At 29.4% G+C, this 8,280-nt stretch overlaps 1 long non-coding RNA gene across 1 annotated transcript; it reads left to right on the top strand.

Annotated features, from left to right (window-relative positions):
• Window positions 1-1,345: 1,345 nt before the first annotated feature.
• On the top strand, window positions 1,346-6,697 carry LOC126757071 (uncharacterized). Its single transcript, XR_007666687.1, has 2 exons — window positions 1,346-2,070; window positions 6,642-6,697. It is a non-coding gene; the product is annotated as an uncharacterized LOC126757071 (long non-coding RNA).
• The last annotated feature ends 1,583 nt before the right edge of the window (window positions 6,698-8,280 follow it).

The following is an 8,280-nucleotide window of genomic DNA, read 5'->3' as shown; positions in this document are numbered from 1 at the left end:
AACATTTAGCAATCCATATGGAGTTGATTCATATCATTAACGTCACATATTCAAGTTAAGAATATAAAGCCAAAACGGCAGTGCATTTGGTAAAATTCCACAATTTTACATTTAGGTATAAAACCGATTTTCTTGCATATACACATTTGGCAATATATGTCGAATTGCTTCGAATCATTAGCTTCACATATTAAAGTTAATTAACCATCTTCATTTTTCAGAAGTTGGCATAAAGCCAAAATGGCAGTGCATTTGGAAAAATTTCAGAAAATTACATTTAGGTATAAAACCGATTTCCTTGCATATAAACACTTAGAAATCCACACTGAATTGCTTTAAATCATTAGCTTCACATATTAAAGTTAATTAACCCTCATCGTTTTACTCAAGTTGACATAAAGCCAAAACGACAGGGCATTGGGAAAAATTCCAGAATTTTACATTTAGGTATAAACCGATTTTGCTGCATTTAAACATTTAGCAATCCATATCGAGTTGATTCAAATCATTAACGTCTTATATTCAAGTTAATTAACCTTCGTCATCTTAGAGAAGTTGGCATAAAGCCAAAACGGCAGTGCATTTGGAAAAATTCCACAATTTTACATTTAGGTATAAAACCGATTTTCTTGCATATACATATTTGGCAATATACATATGTCGAATTGCTTCAAATCATTAACTTCATATATTAAAGTTAATTTACCTTCTTCATCTTACCAAAGTTGACATAAAGCCATAAAGGCTGTGCATTTGGAAAAATTCCAGAAGTTTACATTTTGGTATAAAACCGATTTTCCAGCATAGACACATTTAGAAATCTACAACGAATTGCTTTAAGTCATTAGCTTCACATATTAAAGTTAATTAACCCTCATCATCTTACTAAAGTTGACATAAGAAATTAACGGCAGTGCATTTGAAAAAAATTTCCAGAATTTTACATTTTCTTACCAAAGTTGACATAAAGCCATAAAGGCTGTACATTTGGAAAAACTCCAGAAGTTTACATATAGGTATAAAACCGATTTTCCTGCATGTACAAGTTAACATAAGCTGCCCTTCGTCAACAATAAAGTCCGCGCGAGTTGCGTCGTCAAACGACTCCACCACTGTCAAACTCGTCGACACACAAAAAAAGACAAGTATTTTTTAAATATTTTTATTTCTCTGAAATGTAAGTTGAATCTTCAGATTCAACTACATACATATGTACATATAAAATTGTAAAATACATAAATAAGGAAATATTCATAAGCAAGCATTAAATTCCTTTAAAAATGAAATCAAATGCCACTGTTATATTTATATAAGATATGCCGGATCGCTGATGCTGAGGAATGTCAAGTCAGCACAACGGCTTCAGGTAAATTTAGCAAGTAAGATTTTTATAAAGAATATGTCAAGTCAGCACAACGGCTTCAGGTAAATTTAGGAAATAAGATTTTTGTAAAGAATAAAATTATTATTAATAAACTGGACGGCAAGCCGCTCAGTACGGTAAACCGGAGTTTTATTATTCAAACGAAAGATATGTAATTTCCGATAAATTACATATCATATCGTAATTGGCGCAGTCGAACGGAACGGTTCCATATTCTCTCTCAGCTTCGCTCAGCTAGCAAAGAAAAGCTAAATAAAAGCTAAATAAATTATTATTAAACAAAAGTACTGTTATTAAAAGAAAAGTGGCAAAGATACAGCTAATTATATAAATCCCAAAGCAGAACAAAATAATACATTTGAGTTGGAAAACTATAGCAAAAGCAAAAACATAATTCAAAAAGTGAAAGAATTTGTGAAAGTGCAAAACAAAAATTATTTTGAGAAAAAATAAAGAAAACTGTTGAAAACCCTAAAAGTGAGCTCTAAAATATTCCATTGGATTACTGCATTTGGATTACCTTTAATACAAAAACAACTACATCAACAGCGGCAACAGCGGAGACAGCAGAAGCAGCTTTAACAAAACAAAAAAAACAACAATATCAACAGCAGCAACAGAGAAGACAGCAGCAGCAGCTTTAGCAAAACAAAAAAAACAACAACAACAGCAGCACCAACAGCAAGGTAAAATAATATCCAACTAATAATTTAGTAATTTAAGTAGTAGTTTTATTTGAAGCCATTACTTTCTTTGTAAAAAAAAAAAAAAAAAAAAAAAATAAAAAAAAAAATAATAAAAATAATAAAAATAAAAAATATGGCAGAGCAAATAGAAATGCTAACTCGATGCTTGGCATCGTTAACACAGATAGCTTCACAAAATGCAGCAATAAATCAACTTACAATTAGGCAAAGAGTCGAAAAAGACTTAAGATATGTATCTCCCTTTGAAGGAATTGTAAAAAAATTGCCATCTTTCATTGAAGCAGTTGACAGGGTACGAAGGGACTATGTAGGACAGGAAGAAATAGTATTCAGGGTTATTTATGATTTGAAAATTGGTGGATCAGCAAAAAATTTTTTGCAAATAAACCCACCTGAAAATTGGGAAAGTTGTAAAACTAAATTAAGGCAACATTATAGACCCACAAAAAATCAAATGTTGATCACAAAAGAAATTTCGATTCTTAAAGTAAATAGTATAGCGGAATTAAGTAAAAGATTAAACGAAATCGTGGATGATATAACAGAATATAGTGCACTAAGCGAAAATGGTGACACTATGAGAGAAATTTTTCGGGAATGCTAATTCAGCGAATAAAGCAATTAGCATCAGGGACATTTGCATATACAGTGCAATCGGTCACATCATTAACGGAAATGGCGAATGAAATTTATAAATTTATTGGGTTGGATGAAGGAAATCTAAATCCTTATCTAAAAAAAGGGGGAAACAACTTTCAAGCTAATACCAAAAATAATGGTGTTAACAACAAAAATTTCTATTCAGGACAATATCGTTCACAAAATCAAAATTTTTCTGAACAACAGTATCGTCCACAATCCGGACAACGTCAAATAAACCTTCATGGACAGCAATCCAATCAAACAAGACAGCCTCGATGGCAAAATCGTACAAATTATTCAGAACAGGTTCGAACAAATCAAAATCATTATAATTACTCACAACAGCAAAGAAATTCAACAAATCAAAATCATTATAATTACTCACAACAGCAAAGAAATTCAACAAATCAAAATCATTATAATTACTCACAACAGCAAAGAAATTCAGTAAATAGTAGACAACAAGTACAAAATAGGGGACCAGAACCCATGGACGTAGACACAATGAGTAGGAGAGGTGATCCACAAGAATCAAACACGAACGAGGAGTTTTTTACAAATTAGCCTCGGAATCATCAAACAAAATTATAATAATATTAACATTTTTTGAGAAAAAATTTTATGCTTTGGTCGACTCAGGTTCAACCATAAGTATAATGAAAAAATCTAGTTTCGAAAAATTTAAATTACCAGTGCTTGAAAGTGAAAGCACTTTGGTGAATACTTTAAACGGAATAATTAAAACGCCAAATGTTAAGGTAAAAAGCCCTTGTCCCAAAGAATTCAAATACCCAGAAAACGCCAGAATGAGATGGTTATTAATGGATTTTAATAAACCATATGATTTGTTAATAGGAAATGATTTCCTTTTTAAAAACGTCAAAACCATTGATATCGAAAAAATGACAATAATTTTGAAAAATGGTGTGAATCTTCCATTCTATATGAAAACTATGCAAGAGCAAGTTTATTCATTAGATATAAGTGAAGTAAAGAACATCAACCTTGATCATTTAAAATCAAATGAGAAAAAGGAAATCGAAAAATTATTAAAGCATTTCAATAAACTTATCTATAAAGAAGGGGACAAGCTCACAAATGCAAAAGCAGTAGTTCATGAAATTAAAACAGTTACGGATCAACAAATAAATTCAAGAATTTATAGATTACCCCCAAAACATGAAGAAGAAGTAAGAAGACAAATTTCTGAATTAGAAGAGCAAGGGATAATTAGAAAAAGTCACAGTAGATATAGCTCACCTATTCTAATAATACCGAAAAAGATAGATAATTCAGGAATACAAAAATTCAGGCTAGTGGTTGATTATAGGAGGTTAAACCAATTGACTGTAGACGATAAGTATCCTCTACCGAATATCGAAGGAATCTTAGATAAATTGGGAAAAGCACAGTACTTTAGCACCATAGATCTAGCAAAAGGTTACCATCAGATTTTAATGGCAGAAAGGGACATCCAGAAAACAGCTTTTGTCACTCCGGCAGGACTATATGAATACGTCCGAATGCCTTTCGGGTTGAAAAATGCCCCAGCTACTTTTCAGAGATTTATGAATGACATATTGAGGGAATATATAAATAAAATATGTGTCGTATATTTAGATGACATATTAATTTTTTCAACTTCATTAGAAGAGCACATAAACTCATTAAAAAAATTTTTTTGAAACTACAAGAGAATAAATTAAAAATACAGGCAGATAAATGCAGTTTTCTTCAAAGAGAAACTACATTCCTAGGACACATTTTAACAAAAGAAGGCATCAAGCCTAATACTGATAAAATTATAGCAATTCAAAAGCTACCAATACCAAAAACTGAGAAACAGTTAAAGGGTTTTTTTTTGCAACAGGATATTATCGAAAATTCATAAAAGATTATTCTAAAATAGCTTACCCCATGATAAAATATTTGAAAAAGGGCAATAAAATAAACTCTAAAGATCCACAATATATTGAAAGCTTTGAAAATTTAAAAGCACTCATTTCATCTCACCCAACTCTCAAATTCCCAGAGTACAACAAAGAATTCAGTATCACAACTGATGCTAGTGACTATGCTATTGGAGCAGTGCTTTCACAGCAAGGCCAACAAGTATGCTATATTTCAAGAACTCTAAACAATCATGAGCAAAAATATTCAACGACAGACAAAGAATTTTTAGCGGTAATTTTCTCTATTACATATTTTCGACCATATATATATGGCAATAAATTTAAAATAATAACCGATCACTGTCCGATCAAATATCTTGTTAATAAATATAAAGGAAAATAATTTTCTCAACGCCATCAGAGATGGTTATTGAAATTGCAAGAATACAACTTTGAAATAGAATATTTAAATGGAAAAAATAATGTTGTAGCTGATTTCTTGAGTCGAATTGAAAACTCACCAAAAATAAAAGAAGGTAACGACAATGAATCAAACTTAGAATTGTCGGAAACAATTCATTCAGCAGATGAAGAACTGTTTAAACACTTTCCAATTAAAGAAGAAATTGTTAATAAATATAAAATTCAAATTATATTAACATATAGACACAAACAGCAAATGCAAAGACTCCATGGAAGAAAAATAATTGAAATAAACCCAATGGATGAAAAAGAAGAGAACAAGGAAACATTAAAAAAATATATAAAAGGAAACGGAATTGTAGGAATATTTTCAGAAGTATCTGAAGCAGATTACCATAAAATACAAAAACTACTTATTGAAATGTTTGCTCAAGATAGAAGTTTAAAATTTATAAAATGCACAAAAAGAGCATCAGAAATAGAAGAAGAAGAAGAACTACATAAGCAAATATCACTATACCATACAAAAGAATCTATGCATAGTGGCATAAATGAAACCTATAATACATTAAAAGATAAAATATATTTTCCAAAATTCAAAGAAGAAATACAATTGATAATAAATAATTGCCAAAAATGCCAACAAATCAAATACGATAGGAAACCCATTAAACCTAAATTTCACCTAACTGAAACTCCAACCAATAAAAATGAGATACTTCATGTAGATATATTTCATTTCAATAAGCAATCATTTGTAACAGTAATTGACAAATTAACAAAATTCGCAGCAGCTTACAGAATAACAGACAGAAACTGGAGAGCTAAAAAGACAATAATTATGGAACATTTTGCGAAATTCGGTAAACCTAAAAAAATTATTATGGATAATGAGTTTAGAGCAGAACAATTAATACAATATTTAAATGCCGAAAATGTAGAAGTCCATCACACAAAACCAAATAGCCATACAGGAAATGCAGACATTGAGAGACTGCACTCAGCCTTGTTGAAAAAACTAACAGGAATTGAGGACTCTAGTCTTTCAACAGAAAAGAGGATACAAATTGTTATATGCAACTATAACGATAGGTACCACTCAACTATCAAATGTTCTCCAAGGGACGCCAAAGAAAACATTTGTCCATCCATATTACAAGATAGAATAAATACAGTAAAACAGAAAACAATAGCCAAATTAAATCAAAACAGAGAAGAATATATAGAAAACAGACAAACAGGACCAATTAAAAACTACAAAAGAGTACGGCATAAGGATCAACCATATTTCAGAATATTTCCCTTACAAAACGTCCATCCGGCAAATATAAAAAGACCAATGAAATTAGCAAACATAGAAAATCCAAATGAGGATGATGACGATTCATTCAGTCTAAGGGCATTTAATGGAGATAATAACATTTATTTTTTTTTTTCTACATATATATACATGATTTTTTTTACCCCAGTGGGTAAGGGGTCTTTCTAGAATATACCCATGGTAAGAGATGCCTGTCGTAAGAGGCGACTAAAATCCAATTTAAGTTTTTTTAAATCAAAACCTAAAACGGTTATACATTTTTACTTTTACAGATGACGATAATAATTATTTTTTTAACAATAATCATATCATTGGTGACAGCACTTTTGCAAATTACACCAATAATAGAAGATGCATGGTAAGAGGGTCGTATACAATTACAGATGACGATAATAATTATTTTTTTAACAAACATATCTATGCAAATACACCAATAATAGAAGATGCGTTAACAATAAGATAAATCCGAACAAGATAGCAGACATAGTTGATCAGGTTAAAGAAAATATTGAAAAACTAAATATTGAAAATAAAGAAATTTTGTTTGATGAAATAAAAAATATAAAAGCAAAAATCACATCAATAACACCGAATATCAAAAAGAGAAATAAAAGAGGCTTGATAAATATAGGAGGAATAGCATATAAATGGATGTTTGGAGTCATGGATGATGATGACAGACAAGACATTTTGAACCATTTAAAAATTATTGAAGAAAATGGCCATAATGCCATTGTAAATTTAAATAAACAAATAGTAATTAATGAACATTTAAATAGATCACTAAACTTATTAAAAGGAACTATAGAATCAGATAGGAAACAAATAATAGAAACTTTAAATATAATAAACAAAGAGGAAAATAGAATTGAAAGTAAAATTTTGTATAATGATGAAATGAATAAACTAAAATTCATAGAAAGTAAAGTTCAAGAAATACAAAATAATATAGCGGCGGCTAAATACAATATGGTACATCCAAGTATGTTAACTAGGGAAGAAATTGAAAAATACGAGATTGATTTTTACAAACTAAAATTATCAAAAGTAGGAGTAGTAGTATACAGAAACGATACAATAATATTTTCAGATACCAAGAACATTTTTTCAAACTAAGATTCAATTAATAACCCCAATGCCAAATAGAAATAAATTACAAATTATTGAAAAAGAAAAATTCGTTATAAAAATTGGCGAAAACTATTTTGATTATGTAGAAAATAAAGCATTTAAAAATCTAAAATTGAGTAAAAGCTGCATATTTTCAAATACTTGCGAATTTAAATATAATAACACAACATCAATACAAGAAATAAGCGATGACGCAATATTAATAAGAAATGCAAAAAATGATGTAATAAAACAAAACTGCGATGACAGAAAAATTGTATTAAAAAATAACTATATAATCAAATTTGTAAATTGTAAAATGGAAATTTTAAAACAAGAATTTAAAAATAATAAAACAGAATATATTCATACAATTATATACCCTGCCGAAAAATTAAACCAAAGTTACACACCAAAATTAACATTCAATGATATTGCAATAAAAAATATAGAAAACATAAAAGAAATTGCAGAATTAAAATACCATAAAAATGTATCATATGGTATTAATATATCATTGATAATCATTGTAATGGTAGTAGTAGCAATCCTAGTAATAATATTAAAGAAAAAAACAACAAAAATAAAAATTGTAAATACAAGAACTTAGGAGAGTTCAAACAGTAACGCTGGGGGAGTTGCGTCGTCAAACGACTCCACCACTGTCAAACTCGTCGACACACAAAAAAAGACAAGTATTTTTTAAATATTTTTATTTCTCTGAAATGTAAGTTGAATCTTCAGATTCAACTACATACATATGTACATATAAAATTGTAAAATACATAAATAAGGAAATAT

Source organism: Bactrocera neohumeralis, chromosome 4 (genome assembly GCF_024586455.1).
Source record: "Bactrocera neohumeralis isolate Rockhampton chromosome 4, APGP_CSIRO_Bneo_wtdbg2-racon-allhic-juicebox.fasta_v2, whole genome shotgun sequence".
NCBI classification, from domain to species: domain Eukaryota; kingdom Metazoa; phylum Arthropoda; class Insecta; order Diptera; family Tephritidae; genus Bactrocera; species Bactrocera neohumeralis.
Note: the sequence above shows the minus strand (reverse complement) of the source record. Positions and strands in the feature narration are given on the sequence as shown.